This window comes from Chlorocebus sabaeus, chromosome 22, assembly GCF_047675955.1.
Source record: "Chlorocebus sabaeus isolate Y175 chromosome 22, mChlSab1.0.hap1, whole genome shotgun sequence".
NCBI lineage: Eukaryota > Metazoa > Chordata > Mammalia > Primates > Cercopithecidae > Chlorocebus > Chlorocebus sabaeus.
This window is the reverse complement of record NC_132925.1, coordinates 34550019-34572350: the sequence shown is the minus strand read 5'-3', so window position 1 is coordinate 34572350 and position 22332 is coordinate 34550019. Positions and strand designations below refer to the sequence as shown.

Below are 22332 nucleotides of genomic sequence, written 5' to 3'. Positions count from 1 at the left end.
TCTCCATAATACCTTTTCCAAAAAAATAATAATTGGAAATGAATAGGTATTTCTTCCTTTCATACTAGGAAAATGCTAGGTCACCACAATGTCAGCAGATCAGAGAATAAGACTGAGTACTAATCCTGTTTTTCCTGGTGACATGGGATATATCTGACAAGTTTTCATCATTCCTTCTTTGTTTTCCCTTCCCAACAATAGAAACAACAAAATCAATCTATACTAGTAGTTTGAAGACCTCCATTAAATAATTATGAAAGGTTCACAAATGATAAAGAGTTATACAAATGCTATATGATAGTAATCTGTGATCTTCTAAGAATAAGCTAAGGCAGAGTGGATAAGTTCTATGAGATCTATAACATTCACATACATAATTATTGCTTGATAGTGATGTGGTTTTTACAGAATATTCGATGCATTATGACCAAAGAAGATATGGTCTCTGTTGTAAAAAATGAAATTAGGATAAATTATTTTACAAGAGAAAACAGAAGAAGTTTAGACAAAAGGAAGCTGATTGAAGCAGAGAACCTATTGGAACTATAAGATTAGTCAAGAAAATTAACAAAAAGTAGATTTTAAGGAAACTAGATTCTATGACATTTAGAAAAAAAGTGAAATGATTCATTGAATAAAATAATTATTGATCACAGTGCAGCAATATATCCATTGTCAAATGTCATAACGCTTCAATTAAAAACATAGAAATAAACAAAATATACTTTTAAGAAGGCAAATGAGATTTGATGAAATCCAAGAACTTCACATATTAGATAGCCCGGCAGGGTATCAGTGATTAAATTCATTTTATGGATAAGGAAACAGATTCAGGGACGTTAAATGGTGAGCACAAAGACAGAGTCAGGATTCAAACCAGGTCTGTCTGACTCCAAAGCTGCTTTCTCTTTTCATTACTCTATGCAGTCTTTTGCAGCCAATTTAAAACCACAGAAAACATACCAAAGAAACTATACAAATGTACTGGAGAAGAGGAGGTGGGAAGACAGAAAGTGTTTTTTCTAGAGGCAGACTCACTGATGGCAATGAGAACTGAAATAGAAGTCAGTACCTTGGCTAAACCACTAGGAAAAAACATACAGAAGAATAATGAAAGTATTTATATACCTGCCCTGTGAGCCTCTATTATCTTTGATAGTAGTGTAATATTCTGTTTGGATTATCTTTGAATATTAAGGCTCTTATCATTTTCTAGTTGTTAGTATACAAAGTATTTTGACATGTATTATGTCATTTTCCACTCACAGAAAATTTATATTGCAAGAAAGGAAGTATTGCTATTCCTGTTTTATAGATGGGAGAACTGACTCTTGGCTAAAGAGTCTAAATGATGTGTCGAAACTTTATTAATAATAACTAACAGAAAGAGCTTAAGAATCCAGAACTACTCACTCCGGTACATTTTTACCATGTCAAGTCACTTATTTGTTTCAGAAAATAGGAACTCATTGTAAAGATTTTCATCTTAAAGTTTAAAAGTAAACTGCTTAAACAGGTAACTAGAAAATGTACTTACAACAAATGCCTCCTTTTCCTATTACTCTTCTATTATAGAAAACAATGAGGCATTGCAGAAGCTAATTGTAAAGATTAAAGCAACTCAAACATAACTTTATTATTCACATGAGGTCATTTTACAGACACTAATTGGGTCCTCTAACTTCTTTTCCACATATACCATGTTATTTGTCATTCCACAATCAAAGTTTTAATTTATAACTTCATCTGGTAGTCTAAAGTTTAGTTTAGATTTTTAAAATCTCCTATTTAAATGCAAATATGCTTATGAGGGGAAATATAAATGGTCAATGAATGTGAATGCTGTAGTTGACACCTTACAAGGGATTAGTCCGGGTTTAAGGACAAGGATGGGCAAGGACTTGATTGAGAGAAGGGTTGGAGAGGAGCTAATAAGTGAAGTTTTGTTTTTGCCAATTAGGAGGCCATGGATGAAAAAGCAATGTAATACTGGCCCATATGTTCCTGTGAAACAAACAAACAAAAAACGAGATGCATATAAAAAGCCTTTTCTTATAGAAGGCAGGCATAATCTCAAATCAGAAACCATGGGTTATTATGAAATTTAGAACAGAGACAGTGTTTAGAGTATTTTAAATATAGGCAGGAGGCAGAACATCCAAAAGTTGATAGAATGACCCTGAGGGGCACATGCTCCAGTTACTTACATGCAACAGGAAAGTATGAGGCTATAGGTGGTCTGCTGAAGAGTCGCTAAGGCATGTTCTACAACAGAGGTAACAGAGGAGGTAGCAGTGAATGAGGAATGACACCAGCCTGCCACATGTGCCAAAAGCAGGATGCATGGGTGGCGAGGTGGAGATGATAAACCACACCGGCTTTTGCCACTGTTGATCACCTTCAGGAGAAGAGAAATAAAGAAATATTAGATCATGATTTGGAAAATGTTTAACAGGCAGGACTTTGTGAAGCCCTTCGGAACTCCCACTAATCTAAATGGGGAAAACAGGACACTGAGAACACTAAGCAGAGCCACATCTCTTGAACAATGTGCACATCGAGTTGGTGAGAAAGGTAAAACATAGCAGGAAATATGGCACCAAAATGAAACTCCCTGACATCCTCAGTTTACTTTGCCAGCCTCTTTCCTGCAGCAAACAGCTGATAGAATTAACTCAGTGAAAAATGAAAAATAATCAGAAAGGAACCTATATTGGACCCATACTTAGCTATCAGCTAAGCAAAGCTAATAGCATTAAACAAAAACAAAAGTAATGCAAAGAAACCAGATCAAAACATACACCAGAAGAATTTTACAAGGAAATAATATCTATTTTCCATACTAGCAAATAAATAGAAGACATTATGGCCTCTTTAAAATAAAAGGTCAAGGCCAGGCACGGTGGCTCACACCTGTAATCCCAGCAGTTTGGGAGGCTGCGGTGGGTGGATCACCTGAGGTCAGGAGTTCGAGACCAGCCTGGCCAACATGGTGAAACCCCGTCTCTACTAAAAATACAAAAATTCGCCGGGCATGGTGGCGGGCACCTGTAATCCCAGCCACTTGGGAGGCTGAGGCAGAAGAATCGCTTGAAGCTGAGAGGTGGTGGTTGCAGTGAGCCGAGATCGCACCACTGCACTCCAGCTAGGGCAACGGAGCAAGACTCTATCTCAGAAAATAAAATAAAATAAAATAAAATAAAATGTCAAAAACTAGATAAACAGGATCAAATAAGTGGTAAGACAAATACGGAGAAATAAAATTGTCTGTGAGAGAGCAAGAAGGAAATGGAAAAAGAAAATAAAACTGTAATGGGACCAAAAGCCATATAAGAAGCAAAAAGTTGGGAGAGGAAGGAGAAGAACTTCTACTGATATTACCAGAATTGTGAATAAGAAAATTCAAGCAAATAAAAATTTTAAAAACAGTTTTTATATGATATGAAAAAGTGATCATTTTGATTGGCAACTCATATCTCAGACAAAAATTGTATCTCCAAAAAGTAAGAGCTCATGAGAATTGATAAGAAAAAAGACTAACAACTTTTTAAATTAATTTTTTGCTTGAGGCATTACAGAATTTACAGAAAATAAGTATGTATAGATATAGATAAAACAGTGTTCAGAGGAATATCCATATCTTTAAACACGACTGTTACAGGACAGAAAATAATTATAAACGTATTACCATAAATCTCATGAAGTTGGTTAAAAGAACAAAAAACAAATCTGCAAAGTAGAAAGAAGGAATTGATAAAAAAAAAAAAAAAAGTCAGGAGTTAAGGAATTAGAAAATAAAAAAGAGACACACTAATAAATCAAAGAGTTGGTTGTTTCAAAGAGAATAACAGAACAATAAACAAACCAATATCACATGATTTAATTACTAAATGAGAAATCCCACAAATGTACAAAATTACAAATACAATGGGGAAATAACCAGAGAATGGAGGAAATTGAAATGATTATAATGAATACCTTATATATATATGTGTGTGTGTGTGTGTGTATGTGTATATATATATATGAGAAAAATTTGAACATAAGGGATAAATTTTAGTTAAATATAAATTACAAGAAAAGACTCAAGAGAAATACAAAAGAAATTCAGAAAACTTCTGGACTATCACTAAAATAAATAAATTGTGTGTGTGTGTGTGTGTGTGTGTGTGTGTGTGTCTACCTGTGTGTGTATTTGCTAAATGAATAAATCAGTCAACTTTGTAAAGAGACAATTTTGTTTCTTCTTACCTCTTAAATATGTTCCCAACTTTTTTCCATTAGCATTGAATAGTCAAGAAAACATCACACTAGAGTTTCTGTTCTTTCTTCCATCAGTAGCTATCTTGTCTCAGTGATTTGCTTTACTGATTCACGTGGAGCCAAGTAGAGATACAGGCTGCCTCGGCATCCCTCACACAGATTTCTTCTGCCTTTAGGGGAGCCACCTAAGAGAGTTTGGGTAGACAGGATAATGAAAACAGCCCTGGTTTCTGGGCTTCGTTCTTCTTATATTGCTCCCTTAAACTATGCAGCATTTACAGCCATTGCTTTGTGGCCTTATTTTTTTTTTTTAATCACTCAACTGAGACATTTGGACTAGATCACTGGTTCATTTCTTTTCCCTGATAAGTGTGCCTATCCACAGAATTTCGAGGCTACACCGTCTTCCCAAACATCCTCTCTCCACCTGGATGTTTAGGTCATGGGTTAGATCATTTTAAATTTCTTCAGCTCTAACATTCGACAGCCTCAGGGAATATACAGTTTTAAATTGAACACAAGCCTCAGAAAGAATGATCATTATTATGAGAAGCAGAACACAGTGATTATACTTTGACTCTGGAGCCAGACCACCTTAGTTCAAATTTTAGCCCCTTTATTTACATAATGCAGGACCTTGGGCAAGTTACTTAACCACTCTGTGCTTTAGTTTCCTCATCTGTAAAATGGAGAAAAAAATAGTAATCACTGTAAATAGTAGTCACTAAAAAATAAAGGTTGTTATGAAGGTTAAATGTGTGTATACATATTAAGCTCTTACAGCATACCTCTTAATGAATGTGAGCTATTACTATGTTTCTTACTAGTTATGATGAAGTATCTCAGCACAGAGATGAACACACCACCTATCTTTTATCTACTCGCTATGAAAAATCCTGTTTATATTTTAGTCATGGTTGAAATATCAACTTTTTCCATGTGAACCTATAATCGGGTCCATTATTCTGCCATAAAGTAGTAGTTATGAATTTTGCTATATACAGGATGTTTGGGGAAAGATTTCCTGATTTTGGCTGGGCGCGGTGGCTCACACCTGTAATCCCAGCACTTTGGGAGGCTGAGGCAGGCAGATCACTTGAGGTCAGGAATTCAACACCAGCCTGGCAAACATGTTGAAACCTCATCTCTACTAAAAATAAAAAATTAGCCAGGCGTGGTGGCAGGCACCTGTAGTCCCAGCTACTCAGGAGGCTGAGGCAGGAAAACAGCTTGAATCCAGGAGGCGGAGGTTGTAGTGAGCTGAGATCGCGCCACTGCACTTCAACCTGGGCAGCAGAGCAAGTCTCCGTCTCAAAAAAAAAAGATTTCCTGATTCTACTGCCTTAATTTGGGGCTGTTTATTAAGCATCTCTTATCAGATCCTTAGTAGAGGAGATGATTAAAATAAACTAGGGGTTCACTTGATCCGAGCTAGGCAATTATTTTTTCATATTTTCCTTGTAAAGTTTTTTTGCTATGTATGTGTATATAATCTGTGACCTAGGGACAACTACTTTCTTTGAAAACCATAATAACATGGAAAGTATAAAATTATGTATTTACTTAACAATACAAAGCATATATCATTTTCCTTTAGTGGCAAAAGTTGAGGATTTAATTAAAAACAAATCATATTTTAATAATTTAGCATATAAATATCAACTGTCAATTAGAAAACAAAACACAAAACAATCACTGCATACAGTTTCAGGTGAGACTTATAGTTTGCTATGCCTTTATTCTCATTGGTAGAAAGCATTTTAATGATTTACTCGTGGTCACAGAGGAAGTGTATCCAAGGTACAATTAAATTTCAAAATATTGAACTAGCTTATATAGAGCCAATTTTATCTTGAATTTATAAACAGTTGTATTGTATAGAGTCACATAAAGTATCAAAGATTGCCTTGCTTGTATATGGAAGATAAAAGCCAGGTTCTTACACTTAAAAGAAATGTTGATTTATGTTGAATTTCAAAAGAAATGATTAGATTATCCCTGTTGCCTAGTTAGCACAATTGTCTTATGTGCTCTGACCTTGGTTTATTTTAAAAAAAGAAAAAAGAAAAGAAAACATTGCTTTCCTAGGGAACCAGGGACTCTCTCAATACTTATCATGTTTATATTTTTACATGAAATTTAATATTTTGAAAATGTATGAACCCAACATGACTACTTTCTCTACAGGTTTAACGTTGGGCTGTTGCCATCTGTGGTTGTGAAGCCAAGTGTTCTGCTGGGGCAGAATAATCAAATCAAAGTTAATGGGGTGACCATCTAAGCAGGTCTCTTTGTCATTAAGGTCCACTCTTGTGATAGTAGCACATTATCCCGCTGATTGGATTTGTAGGAAGGCATCCACCTGTGGCCCACATTGGCAGAGAAGAGACTTACTGCAGAGGCAGCCCTGGCGAAGGAGAAGCAGGAGGTAGCCGTCCTGGGCAGCAGATTCTTTTGCTGAAAAGCCAAAGCGTGCAGGACAGCATAAGCAATATCAGTAGATGGGTGATTGACATATTATTTGGTTGATTTAGGTCCCAAAGTAAAGTAACCAAAGGCAGAGGATTAGAAACTGTATCATTAGAGAGGAATGACTTGTCTTGAGCAGGGAAAAAGCAACTACATGTAGAGACACTGAGCCAGCTGATCAGACAAAATTTAAGCATGTGGGGCCCTTTACCTCCATCTCAGGAGTGATTTTTCTCTGTTTGGACGAGAGCTATTGTAAGAATTTCCATGTCTGTTGGGGGCACAGAGGTTCTCACAGACTATGGTAAACACGATTTGGCTCACACGCTCTCATAATCAGGCTGACTTGCACTGAAACAGAGAGTGCTCTATAGCGGTGCCAGGCCTCTAGCAGTACCAACTGTTAAATAATAAACAGGCCCTGTTTGTTGGCAGCCTCTTCTCCTCCTGCCAACATGGAGTGCCCATTTTCTGGGTTTACCTGCCCGCATGTGTTCAGACACTCAGAACAGTGTGTGTGTTGTGTGAGTTGGTGGTGGCATGGAGGCATCAGTCTACATCTAATCTGCTTAGTTTATTATTCTCCCAGGACCTCGGGTGAGCTAGCAAACATGCAGGGCTCTGGCAGCACGAACAATGGCTATGCTGTCATTCTAGATAATATTACAGGCTTTGCAGAGTGCATCAGCTAATTGTTTTTCTTATGTTCGTTTTCGCTTCTTCATATTCTCTCTCTTCCTTTGATTTGGTTTGGAGGAAGTGGGGATTAGGAAGCATAAGAGTGTTTCTGTCAATTAGATGCATTACTTCCGGAGAGCTAGAAAGTATTTGGGTTGTTTGATTTTAATGCAATATGTATATAGTTAATTCACATTGATAGTGAGCCACACATTCAGTCAATCAACAAGTACTTACTGAAGGCCCACAGGGTGCAAAGAACCCTGGACTAGGTGCTTAAACTTGACTCCATGTGCCTTACTGTGTTATTGCACAAGTGCTGGGGTAAGGTTGGCGTTTTCCCAGATTCCAGGTACCGAATGACTACAGTAGATTATGAAAGAGCAGTTCAGGTGAGAGTCAGGCCAGAAACACACACATGCAAACCTCAGAAGAAAAAAGGATTCCTTAAAGTCCTCTATTTTGTCATGGAGACTTTTTTCTCCATTTCACTCGTCCCACGAAAAGGCCCTTGATAATCTCAGTTTTATATTGCATTTTTGGCCAAAGGAATTTCATATGTTTCACAGATGTAATAATTAAAAATAGACTCTCTTAATTCCTATAAACCATCTTCATCCCCCACCCTCCCAGCAAAGTCTCGGATAAATAGGCCATGATACCAATCTCCAGGAGGAGGCTTTTGGTTGATCAGTGTAAATGAGGAATATTCAAAGTTGGTAATCAGGGATATGTGGTATTAGGTGGGGAGGGTAACTGTGAAGCATAAAGTGTTTTTTTTCTCATGAACCAATTCTAAAGGTAAGGTCCCAACTCTGAAGTAATGACAGTATCCCTGGAGTAACTTTCTTCCAAGGTGACCATTGTGAAAAATAGCCCTTGTTAGAAGGCTATATATTTGTTTAAAAAATTAATCCCATTCCTTTATAATCATAGCTCCCACATGATGAAGCTATTAATTGGTTGGGGTACTAAAACCATTTGCTTGAGTGAAATGAAACTTCTCCTTTCTCGGATCACTAAATATACTTTAACTGTGGAGTAATCATTCAGTTTCTTGGACTAAGATATTTTTAGATCAAGAGTAAATATTTGAATTAAGAACTCTGGTGACAGCGCCGGGAGTGTTTCAGAAAGTGAGGATGGTAATCTCATATTCAGTCTAATTTTCCCTGAATTCATGCCTCAACAGTGTGTAATGAATACGCTTTTGGTGGAGTCATTTTCCTTTTATGAGAAATGCAAGGCCCCATCTTCTTATTATCTTTTAAAAAAGATTTGTCTGGTTTGTAGTGTCAGAAGTGGTTTTAAAAATCCAGGCAGTATTGAATTCACACAGAATGGTTCAGAAAAGCCTGGTAGTAAAATTCATAGAGAAACAATTGTTTAAAAAGCAACTAGCATTGTATAGCAAAATAATGAATTTGTATTCTCTATAGTCTCCTGTTGGATCCATATGCCCCTGTCATTGAGTTCTCAAAGGTTTCATCCAAAAGAACTAGGCTCAGATTGATTACCCTTCATCCAAGCAATTTTGCCTGTTTGCTCTAGACCTCCTCCTAACTAGCAGGTCTCAGTGCCCTCACCAGGACACTCCCCAGACTGGCTCTAGGAGAGTTCTCATTTCTCCCTAAGTCAGGCTGCTTGCAGCTAGTATCAAACACAAGCTCACCTATGCTCTCGAGTTTTTAGCATTTAGTCTGTTGTGGATGGAAAAGTAGATGTCCAAACTCTTTAGAATTGTGTCTAAAAAGAATAAAGAGACTTTGAGTGAGGGCCTGAGGAGCAAGCTCTCTGAGGAAGCAAGCTTATCAGTGTGGTGAATTCTTTCAGCTGCTTGACTGCTTTGTCTGTCTTCAGTGTTCAGTGAATTGCATTTTGATTTCATACACATGCATGCAAATACACACACTCACACACACACATTATATAGGTATATGTAAGTGTGTATACAACCCTATTATACTCTCTCTAATATGTATGTCTCTAACGTACATATCTCTTGTGTGTTTATCTAACCACCTGTCTATATCTCTGGTAACTGTCATTGTTCCCAGTGATTCAGAGGTTAAAATCTATGAAAATAAGCAGCATCTTTTGAGTACCTATTTAAGCACCCACATACCTGGAAGTGTTCAAGGTGCTTATAAATTTCCATTAGACTCTTAATTCACATGGTCAAGACAAGTGCAGTTGAGGACCAATGTAGCATATTAAATTATTACTCATTAGCAAAACTTTCACTGCCCGATTTAGCGTTTTGCATAAGAATGTATTTGTTGTATTTAATAGAAAATATGTATATAGTTACAGTAGACATTGGTTGTTGGTAAAATGGGATTGCTGGAATAGCATTTAAACAAAAGAAATAGTACTGACCTATTAGAAAAATTAATTATAAAAGAAAAATAATGGATTATAGTTGCAGATAATGGTTTTGGGGACACTGCTGGTTGAAATTCATCCTGAGGCTTATTTACAGTTGCACAATTAGAGCTTTTGAGAATTCAGCAGCCTTGATTTATTTACAGGGGTTCATATAGCATTTGAGTCAGGGGTGAGGTGAGGCACAGAGGTGGGTAGGGGACTTACTGCTTTACATTTAAGTTCTATAGAATTTCACATTTCTGTTTTGGGGAAGAAAGAATTGCCTCTAGAGAGAGAGCATCAGGTTCTTTAACAAGATTTAATAAATTTGGGACCTTGTATTGATCAAACTTCATACTAGATCAGATAACAAAAAATTGAATATGGCTTTGCACTAGAGGCTATTTTATTTTCTATGCTGCCAATGAACTAAGTTTCTATAATTTTCCTTTCACTACTTGAAATTTTAATTTATCCATCAGATGTTTATTGGTACCTACTGTGTATTTAGCACTTTACTAGCCACTTGGAATCCATCAGTGAAAAGATAAGTAACTCATGTATATGTTAGGAGATGATTAGTGCACAATTCATTTATGAATGACCCATAAAAGAATAAGTTGATAAATTCGATTTCATGAAAATTAAAAACTTCTGCTGTTTGAAAACATTAAGAAAATGAAAAGGTAAGCCACAGACTGTAAGAAAATATTTGAAAAGAATATATCTGATAAAGAACTTATATCCAGAAAATATAAATAACTTTGAAAACTCCATAATATACAACATATTATTTAAATGGGCAAAAGATTTGATCAGGCACTTCACCAAAAAGAAAAAGGAAAAGATGGTATATGAGCACGTGAAATGATGCTCAATATCAATAATCGTTAGGGGAAGGCAAATTAAAACCATGAGACAGTATTACACATCCTTTAGAATGACTGACATTTAAAAGACTGAGCATAGCAAGATTTTTGAGGATATGGAGAAACTGGAAGCCTCATAAGTTGCTGGCTGTAAAGTAAAATGGTACAGCCACTTTGGAGACAGTCTGACAGTTTTTAAAAAGTTAAACGTGTATTTACTCTGTTACCCAGTCATTTCATGCCTACATGTTTACACAAGAGAAATGAAAGCTTTTTTTTTTTTTTTTTCTTTTTTTTTTTTTTTTTTTTTTTTGAGGCAGGGACTTACTCTGTCAACTAGCCTGGAGTGCAGTGACATGATCATAGCTCACTGTAACCTCAAACTCCTGGGCTCAAGTGATCCTCCTGCCTCAGCCTTCCCAGTAGCTGGGACTATACGTATGCACTACCACTCCCAGCTTTTATATATATATATATATATATATATATATATATATATATGTATATATGTATATGTATTTACCCAGTAGTTTTCTTATGCAACCATAGATCTGTTTTCTGTCACTACACAGTAGCTTACATTTCCTAGAATTTTATAAAAATTTGAATTCTATTATAAAAATACAATCTTCTGTACTTGTTTTGTCCTTCTCTCACTCAGTATATTGACTTTGAGATCCATTTATGTTGTAGCACATATCAATAGTTCACCATTTTTATTGCTGTATAGTGTTCCACTGTATAGATATACTGTAATTTGTTTATCCATTCACTTAAGGATGGGCATTTAGACTGTTTACAATTTTTGACAATATAAATAAAGTAGCAATGAGCATCTGTGCACAAGTCTTTATAAAAACATGGTGGGGCTCAGTGGCTCATGCCTATAATCCCAGCACTTTGGGAGGCTGAGGAGGGTGGATCATCTGAGGTCAGGAGTTCAAGACCAGCCTGGCTAACACGGTGAAACCCTGTCTCTACTCAAAATACAAAACAAAAATTAGCTGGGTGTGATGGCGGGCACCTGTAGTCCCAGCTACTCGGGAGGCTGAGGCAGGAGAATCACTTGAACCTGGGAGGCGGAAGTTGCGGTCAGCCAAGATTGCACCCCTGCACTCCAGCCTGGGTGACAGAGTGACACTCTGTCTCAAAACAAACAAACAAACAACAACAAAAACAAAAACATTTGCTTGGCTGGCCATGGGGACTTATGCCTTATAATCCTAGTGTTTTAGGAGGCTCAGGTGGGAGGATCACTTGAGGCCAGGAGTTCAAGGCCAACCTGGGCAGCATAGTGAAACACCATCTGTACAAATATATATATGTGTGTGTGTGTGTGTATATACATATATATATATATATGTATGTATGTATATGTATTCAAGGTAGAATAAATAGATGCTTTGGAGCCAACTGACCACAATGAAGACCTAGTTCCAAGATTTACTGGCTTGAAATCTTAGGCACATTTGTGTCATTTTTCAGATGATTTTTCTCTATAATGGAGATAATATAACTTAGAGTCCTGAAAAATAAATAAGACAAGATACTTAGAGTTCTTTCCTTGCCTTCAAATCAGGAGGAGATAGATTAAGGGCCTGCCTACATGGTATGAGTTGAGATAGGTGAGAGTAATGTTCTCTCTTATACTTGGATAGTACTCGTATTAGTCTGTTTTCACACTGCTCTAAAGAACTACCTGAGACTGGGCAATTTATAAAGAAAAGAGGCTTAATTGACTCACAGTTCTGCACAGCTGGGGAGGCCTCAGGAAACATATAATCATGGCAGAAGGGTAAGCAAGGCATGTCTTACATGGTGGCAGGAGGACAGAAAGAGAGAGAGAAGAGAGAAGAGAGAGGCTGCCAAATACTTTTAAAACATCAGATCTTATAGGAACTCACTCACTATCACCAGAAGAGCATGGGGAAAATCACCCCCCTGCTCCAATCACCTTCTACTAGGTCCCTGGGATTACAATTCAACCTAAGATTTGGTTGGGGACACAGAGCCTAAACTGTATCAGTACTAGTGCAGGAATTCCACAGTTTAAGGAGATTCATTCTTTTTGTATCAAGTCTTGCAAATTCTGGGATTTCTTTTTTGAAAAATACAAAAGGATGGCACACTAACTTATGTGTTTCCATTGCAGTTTTCTAAATTCATTGGTTGAATCAGTTTTCTCCTTGCAACAGTGGCCAAGACAGTCAACTTCAACAATTTTTTAAATCTTGGTTGAAATATTACTTATTCTAAGAAGTATTCCTTACCCTCTTCAATGTAGGTTAGGTATGCCGTTGGTGTCTTCTGGTTCCACACTCCTCTCTTTCTTAACTTTTAGTGCATTGGTTGTTATGTTTGCCATATTACTATTGTGTAAGCTCTGTGAAGGTAGAGATTTGTTTATTTCCATATCCACAAATTATCTTAATAACTAATTATTGAGTAAATGAACAAAAGTTTTTAAAGAAGGGGTAAGGTAGAGATGAGGGAGGTTGGAAGCTCTAAGAAACAGTTCTCCCACTCTCGAATTTTGCCTCAGATTAGCCCTTCTGTCCTTTCATCAGTTCCAGATGGATAAATTTTTAATACAATATAATGCAAAAAAGCTTCACCCCTCTAAAATGACAGCTAGGCAACAGTCCAGGCTAACAACAAAGAAGAAGCTGTAAGGAACTAATCCTTGGGAGTAGAGTGATGGTATGGAAAGAAAACTAATCCGGAAATAAAGAGATCCATGACCTCAAGCCTAACCTCTTGAAACCTAGATTATTTTTATCTGCAAGAAGTCCTGTTGCCTACCCTGCTTATCTTACAATTTTGTTTGAGAGTCAAAAGAGAGAAGAGAAGTGTGAGTCCTTAATTGCTGTAGAAAGTAAGACCTTATTATGAAGGGGGTTGTATAAAGTCTCATTAGAGGCAGCCTTGCTAGTCTTACTTAACCTTTGCAGTACTAAAGTTGATGTTCTCTGAACTCTCTCTTAGGCTCTCTCCTCACTTTGGACAGTCCTCCCAGGCAATCTCATTTTCTCCCATAGGTTTCATTAGCATCTGCATCTGAATGACCACCACATCTTTCTCCAGCTCAGATTTCTCTCTGAGCACTGCCTTCTAGACCTCTTTTCTTGGATGTCTCACAGACACCTCATACTCAACATGTTCTAAACTCAGCTCTTTGCCCCAAACATGCTCTCGCCTCCAGTATTGGTACATAATTGCCGACATTAGAAACCTGACATTACCTTTTCCACATCCTCTGCTGTTCCACATGCAGTCAATCACCTGGTACTTTGGATCTTCCTCCTAAGAATGTCCTTAATCTGTTCAGTCTTCTTCATATCAGAACTACTACTCTCATCCGGGGTACCATCTTATCTCACCTAAATTATTGCAATAGTATTCTGACTTCCTTAATATTAATCTTACAACCTGGCTCCTGTCTCATTTTCTGGACTGATTCATGCCCCTTTCCCCCTAGCATTCTATGCTCCAATCATACTAAATGTGTTTTTCATGCCTTCAGTGCACCACGCTCACTCTCATTTCTGGTCTTTGCATATGTTCTACCCTTTGTTTTGAATACTCTTCATTACTTTTTTCTTCCCTCATCTTCTCACCTCCACTAACATAAAACCAATCTTGCAAGTCTCAATTTAACGTTTATTTTCTATGGAATGCCTGCCCTGATTCCCTAATTATAATCGCCTTAAGTTGCATTCCTGTGATGTGCACTTTATTGTCATTGATTGTTTTGCCTAAATCATCCTTAAGGTAGGGAATAGTACGCCTTGTTCAAGGCTGTGTCTTTAGTGCCTAACACAATGCCTGACATTGACTAGGCATTTAATAAATGCTTGTTGAGTGAATTAATAAAAAATAAATTACAATAGCTACAAATGATATTATAGCTAATTTATTACATATTTTACTTTTAAAATTTTTTAATTTTTTTCAAAAGTTTGTCCCTAGAAAAGTAAGAAAGATCGCTTCTTGAAAATTTATTTTACTTTTGTTTATGCATTTTGAATAGCTCTCACTAGAGTCTCAATTTAGTATTAAGGAGTTATTCCAGAATAAGCAATACCTAAACTGCATTATTCCTATATTCTTCCTCTATAAAATTATTGTGAGAACTACTTCTTTTGTCTGCTTTAATATCAAGGATGGGAAAGTATCAATGGTGGATATGAATTTGACTACTCTGTCCTAGAAATTATTATGCCCTTGTCAATTTTCTGAGACTAACATTTAGGAGAATTCTGTGATTACAAGTTTGACTCTATATCTGACTGAAGGCCAAGCTAGATGCAGATGTTTTCTACTAATACTCTGGCTTTTTCATTATTTCTCTGTGAGAAATTATGGAAGATATTAAGGATGAGACAGTAGAAGAACAGACTGAATATGGTTCTGCTGACAACCAGGAAAGTTATTTAAAATGACATGAATAGTCAGGTTGTAATAAAGGTTTGTTAAAACATTTGGTATTGCGCAACTAGTTTCCACATTAATCAATCCCATATGCTCTAATTAATACCTTGCTAAAATGTATGTTGATTTTCAAGGAAAACAACAGTTTTTAACGTCTGTAGACATGTTGCACATGTGTGAATTTATCATTAACAGGTTAATTGAGTACTGAATATTGAGCAGAAATAACATATCATACAGCGACCCTACAAGGGAGACTTACCATCATTTTACTAAAGAGCAACCTGAAGATAGAGATATAAAGTAACTTGTTCAAAGGCACCCAATTAGTATAGAGAAACCCCAGGTCTAAACCTAAATCTATCTCATTCAAAATGTTATTTTTACTACATTGCATTACCTCTCTGGAAAACATAATTACTTGTTCTGGGTGTATTAATTTACTAGGGTTGCCATTAGAAATAAGCACAAACTTGATGGCCTAAAACAGCTTAAATTTATTCTTTTCCAGAATTGGAAGCCAGAAGTCTGAAATCAAGGTGTTGGCAGGGCTACAATATCTCAGAAGACTCTAAGTAAGGGAGAATCATTCCTTGCTTTTCCAACTTCTGGTGGCTCCAGAGGTTCCTTGGCTTGTGGCCATGTAGCTCCAGTTTGTGCCTCTGCCTTCACATGGCCTTCTGCTCTCTCTGTCTTCTCCTCTTCTGTCTCTTACAAGAAAATGTTATTGGATTTACAGCTTCCCTGGATAATCCAGGATTACCTCATCTAGAAATCCTTAACCTCATTACATCTGCACAGATCCTTTTTCCAAATAAGGTCACATTCTCAGGTTTCAGGGGTTGGAATGTGGGCGTTTCTTTTGGAAGGTCACCATTAGATCCACCACACTGGATATTGCAGACGTTGTTTTGAGAGATTCCTCTGTTATAGATATATCTGAGATTTTCTTTCTTTCTCTCTCTCTCTCTCTCCCCCCGCGCCCCCCCGCCGTCACCCAGCCTGCAGAGTGGAGTGCAGTGGTGTGATCTCAGCTCACTGGAGCCTTGACTTCCTACACTCAAGTGATCCTCCCACTTCAGCCTCCCAAGTAGCTGGGACCACAGGCACACACCAACACACCAAGCACATTTTTGTATTTTTTGTCAAAATGGGGTTTTGGCATGTTGCTGAAGCTGGTCTCGAACTCTTGAGCTCAAACAATCTGCCTACTTTGGCCCCCCAAAGTGCTTGGATTATAGAATTGAGCCAGCGAGCCAAACCTATCTTTGAACTATTTAATAATCAAAGCTTTGCTAATGTATATACAGGGAGGAAAATGGCTGGTTCATGCTGATTATCCATCAGGACTATCAGTAAAAGAGCGAGTGACACTGTAATTAATAGAACAGGAATGATAACATCTTATAGGGGTGCTGTTCATGCTTTTGGAGTGGCTTCTTTAAATCTGGGATGCATCTGCCCCATTTGGTTGTAAATGGAAACATCAGTAAATAAGTTTAAAGACATCCTTGTTTGCCTCTCCGATGGCAACCTCCAATCCATATATCCACTACAGTCCGTATTGGTATATCTTCTATGAATTTCTCCAACTTCTTACCTTTTTCTACCTTCCAAGGCAGGCATTAAAAAAAATATGGAATAGTGCTTTATTACCTGACCCTAATTGTACTTTTCCAAATATGAAGCTTGACCTCTAGTATTAATATTCTAGGATTTCATGAACAATTCTGTGATTACCCTCTGCCTAAATTTCATAAGTCCATTACATATTAGATCAGGGTTCAGTGTGCAGTCTTCTTTTAACTTTTCAGAGACTTTAGCCTCCAGTCACACTGTGGATCTTCCAGTTCCAGGGCTCTACACATCTCTCTCCATTTAGGCCCTCATGATTGTGGAGATTGCAAATGCATCATTATGTCCCTTCGAAGATGTCAAAATTTTACATAAATATATGAAAAGCTTTCTAGCCTATTTTCAGTACACTTGATGAGTTCCAAAATTTTATTAGTCTTTTTGGTTATGGGCTCATATTTAAGCTAATATAATTAGGAAACAATTGAAAGTGGTTCATAAATTCTTTTTTGAGTTATACCTGATATATCAAATACCATCATCGTAAAAACATGATTTGTGTTATTTTCCCCCAAAATGCTTCCCTTGCATTTGTACTTATTAAGAATAAATAATAGCTAACATCTATCCACTGCCTTTGATTCGTGAGGCCCTCACGAATTGCCTCATTAGGTCTCCGACAGTATGGTACAACTACTGTTTATATTTTACAGATGAAGAAACTGAGACTGTACTGCTACTTTCTGCTTATACAATCTAATGAAACCTTCCTACTGGGGTGATCCCTTTTGGTTTGAATGAGACTTTATTCACTACCTTTTCTTGATCACTGGAAAAATGTCAAATGGAACTAATTCATGAGAGTCTTTTTTTTCATTAATTTGTTTACTGAAAGCCAGAAATTATTCTGAACACTAAGAATGTACTGGTAAGCAATTGTAATAGGCAGCTTCTAAGATGGCCCCACATGATCTCCACATCCTCTATTTTCACCTGCTTGTATAATTTCCTATCTTTTAGTATTGGCTGGATTAGTGACTTATTTCTGATAAAGGACAGGAGTGATAGGATGTCACTTCCAAGGTTAAGTTTTTAAAAAGCTTGTGGTTTTCCTCTTGAGTCCCTCTATCACTCTCTCCTGGATTGCTCTCCCCGAGAAAAAGCAAAGGTCAAGTCATGAAGTAGCCCTGTGTGAAGACCTTCACGTGTGAAGACCCCCACATGGCACATCTCCTCCTCTTCAGTTGAGAGTTCAGATGAAACCACAGCTCTAGCTGACAGTTTGATCACAACCTCATGAGAAATTTTGACCCAGAGGCACCTACCTATACTGAGTCCAGATTCCTGACCCACAGAAACTATGGAATGGTGTTTGCTTTTTTAAGTTACTAAGTTTGGGGGTAAGTTGTTATGCTGTAATAGACAACTAACACATCCAAGAACCTCATCCTCATGGAATTTATACTGTAATAGAGATTATGAACACACACATACATGTGCATACTCAAATACATACAGGATGTAAATAAGGAAGATACTAGTAATTAGTTCTAAGAGAAAAGTAAAGCAGGGTAGAATGAATTGGGAATGCTTTGGATATCTTGACCACATAAGGAAAGACCTTTCTGTGGAGATAATATCTGAGCTACGAGTGAAGAAATCAGCCACGCAGAGATGTAGCAACAGAGCAGTCTGGGCGGAGGCAATAGAGCTAGACTAGGGCTAATAGGAATAAGGTTGGCTTGTTTGAGAGACAGAATGGACAAAGAAGCACTGTGAACAAAGGAAAAATGTTAGAAGATGAGAACAGAAAGATGGTCATGAACAGATAATGGAGAGACTTACTGGTCATGGTTTTTAATTTTAATTTCATTCTTACTGCACTCTATATAACTTGTAGAATTTTAGCAAAGGAATGATACCATCTTTCCTGTATTTCAAGAATTCTAGCTTCTGTTTAGGTAATGGATTATAAGGTACAACAGTGGAAGCAGAGAAATCAATTAGGAGACCCGATAAGGGACAATTGTGATTTTGGTTGGTGATAGAGATAGTGAGGAATGATTGGGTTTAGATGTACTTTTGTGTTTGGGTTAATGGAGCTTATTGTTGGATTAGATGTGGTGGATGAGGCAGAAAGAGTTGCTGATGTTTGGCTTGATCAACTGTTTGGGTAGATGGTGTCACCTTTCACTGAGATGAGAGAAATACAGTTAGGTTAGAGGAGGAAGTGGCAACGTGGGTAATATGAAATCCAGAGTTTTGTTTGGGGCATAAGTTAGTTTACAGTATGTACAACTAACAAGAAAGGTGCTCATTATTGCTATTCTATGTTTTAAGACAGTTCTTGCTTTGGAAAACCACTCTCAACATCTTGTGGGATCTTGTTCCCATGTACTTCCATTTTTTAAAAATCTTTGTGGTGGAATTTTTTCGGAGGCTATTTGAGAATTTGTGAGTAATATATACTGACTCCCACTTTTCAATATAGCAAATTAATCAGACAAAATGTCTCTTATAGAATACTAAAAAATCCACTGAGGAAAAAAATCAGTGTAGTATTGTGATTATAATTTATTAAAACACAATATCAAATACAAGGCAACCTTTGACCTTTCCTTGATTCAGACTTTGTTATAGCTTCTAATCATGTCTTGCCCTATTCATTAGTAGCTCATTCATTTCCCGTATTCCACCTCACTCACCTTAAAATTTAAGTTTTAGCAGCTTTACTGTAAGTCCTATAAGTGCAGTGGGGCACTTGAGTGGATCATTGTTTCCCTTCTTCTAGAAGCTCTTTAGTGAGAATAAGTAGTAGGAATAATTATGGTTACATAGGTGCATTTGTTCCCTAAAACAAAGTGATCAGAGAACTCCAGAGGAAATGCTATTAATACCAATATTGTTTTGTAATGAAAGGGTCAACAGCTGTCAAACTCAATGTCTTAAAGATTTAAAAAAAGAAAAAAAAAGTCATCTAGACTAGGCAAACATCAGTGCCTGGCATGAGGAATTAGCAAAAGGTCTTTAGGTATCTATGGACTACCAAATATGCATGATTCTCTAGCCCACTAGAAAATTTAGAACTAATTTTCAGATACAAAAATACGAAACTGAGGGGCTTATACTTCATCTGCTAATTCTGAACCAATGTATTGCAACTACTGTGCATTTTGAGACACTAGTATGAACTGGCATATTATAAAATTAAATTGTATAGTTCATTGTATTGTTCCATCAGATTTTGATATCCTCACTTTAAATAATTCATGGGAAGAAATGATCACTGCATAATGCCACAAACTCACAGCAGGCAAAACTAATTTTACACAATATGAAAACAGATTTTATTTATTTAAAAGGAATATTAAAAAAAAACACAACAACTTTTTTGACACCAGCTGCTGGGAAATAAATAGAATACTTTATGACAAAAAAATAAAAATCCAAATCTATAAAAGCTCTTCCTGGGGGATCCAGTTGAGAATTGTAAAGATACATTTAAATGCCCTGGTCAATGCTATGAGCCTTATTTTGAGGGAAAAAGAACTCTCCCATCTACTTACTCTCCGTGGGGATAAAGCGCTACTGGGAGAAAATTGACTTTACAAAAGCCCTCCTGAAACCTACGACATAATGCCAATGAAGTGGCAAGCTTTAGGTATCACTTCGGAGAACCCCTGTTGGTATAAATAACATCAGTAGGTAAACAGTAGCCGGCGTCCTTAAATACAAAATAAAAATTATTGTTTAGCTTTGTCCAAACCTGATCTTGATTAGAAGTGGAAAATAATACTTTGAGGTGACCATAACAACTTTCCTTTCACTGTGGCTTTAAGAATGGAATGAGAAAATAAGGTGAAAATATAAGGAAACTATTTTCTTTGGGAGAGTTTACTAGATGGATATTTTAATACAAATATAACGTATTTTTAATACCAAAGATAAAAAAAAAAATCCGGGTTTTCTTTTCAATGTGATAACAACTCCACATCTAACTCAATCAGACACTTGCTTCAGACAAAGAATGGGACTCCTGCCATGGGCGGGTCTGGGTTTAATCTCAGGAGCGTGAGGGTCCAGGCATCCAGATAGTTTGCAGCCCTCTTCCCTGAGGCTTCAGGGAGAGAGAGAACAAGGGTGGAAAGGGGCAAGGATTGGAGCGAAGCAGCTAAGAGATGAATGGAAAAGAGAAAAAAGAACAGTCTAAAATAAAATATTTTAGCACCAAAGCAATGAAAACACATTCTGTGGATAATATAAATGCTATTTATTGAATTTTTAATTTTCAAAAATGTTTAACTTAAAAATTCTTGCTGACAGTGGGAATGTAAATCTAAGACTAAGAGACTGACTTAGCAGAAGAAGTTTATTACTGTCTGATAAAAGCTGAATTCCAGTCTTCTTTGTGTACTGTAAAATGGGGAAGATTTGTGTATCTATGATGTCATAGGCACTGTTGGAAGGGCTTGTCTCTGGTTTTGTCATAGTTTCCTACTTCAGCAGTTATAAGTCATTAATTAGAAATTCATTTTAGATTTTGAAGAATTACAAATTTGGAAGGATCTAAGTTAGGCTCTATTATTCTTTAACTTTTTAAGATATAAAATGTTAATACAGTGTAGCAGAGATTTAAAATTTTTAATAGGTATAACCAAACTGTTTCATAGCATTGGTCTTTTCAGTAGCTATTTTCTAAGGTATTTTCAGTAGCTATTTTCTAAGGCAATAGCATATACACAGAAAATGGGTTTTCTTTGTCCTTACTATGTCAGTGCAATCTAATATGTACATTAGTTAGTGAGGTTGCGTTGGGAAAAATAGAGCATTAAGATTCTAAAACAGGATGTCTAAGTTCAAAGTCTGGCTGAATTTCACTTACTACTTGTTGAACTTGTACAATTTATTTTAACCTTTCTGTGCCTTATTTTTAAAATTTTGCAAAATGGTGTTAATAATACCTATCTATAAGACTCTCGGCCAGGTGCAGCGGCTCATGCCTGTAATCACAGTACTTGGGAGACCAAGGAGAGGATTGCTTGAGCTCAGCAGTTTAAGACCAGTCTGGCAACATAGTGAGAACCTGTATCTCAGAAAAAAAAAATTAACTAGGTGTAGTGGTACGCACCTGTGGTCCCAGCTACTCAGGAGGCTGGGGCAGGAAGATTACTTGAGTCCAGGAGGTAGAGACTATAGTGTACCGAGATCACACCATTGCATTCCAGCCTAGGTGATAGAGTGAAACCATATCTAAAAAAATATATAAACAATTAAAAAAAAATTCTCTTGTTACTGAGTGAAATAATGGAAAGGTTTCTGGGATAAGCTTAGAGAGCCATAAAAATGTTGATTTAATCCTATTAATAAATAGTATATAAATTATGTTCTTCAAAGGCATTTGTTTTTTAAACTATTTAAAGTATTGCAGTTGTATTGTTGCATTTTAAGGGCCGACTGTACATATGCCATGTAATATGTGTAAAAGTGACTCTCTTTCTTCTGAGTGTTTTGCTGTAATACCACCAGAGTTACAATGCAAACATTTACCAAAACAAAGCTGGTATAGCAATGTTAGTATTGGGCAACCTGAGTTGTATTGTAATAACTTCTCAATCAATCAATATATGTGAACCAGACTATTTTCTTATGTATAGAAGAGATATGTTATTTTAGAATCCTA

General features: G+C 36.7%; 1 protein-coding gene across 9 annotated transcripts in view; it reads left to right on the top strand.

The window, feature by feature from the left end:
• The window catches only part of ZBTB20 (zinc finger and BTB domain containing 20), an 830675-nt gene that overhangs the window by 292512 nt on the left and 515831 nt on the right, over positions 1–22332 (top strand). Inside the window, exon 4 of one of the 9 annotated variants that reach the window (XM_073009741.1) lies at positions 15589–15652. The exons of the other annotated variants lie outside the window; for them this stretch is intronic. The gene's annotated coding sequence lies outside the window, so the exon portion shown is untranslated. The remainder of the gene's footprint in view (positions 1–15588; positions 15653–22332) is intronic. 9 annotated transcript variants of the gene reach the window in all.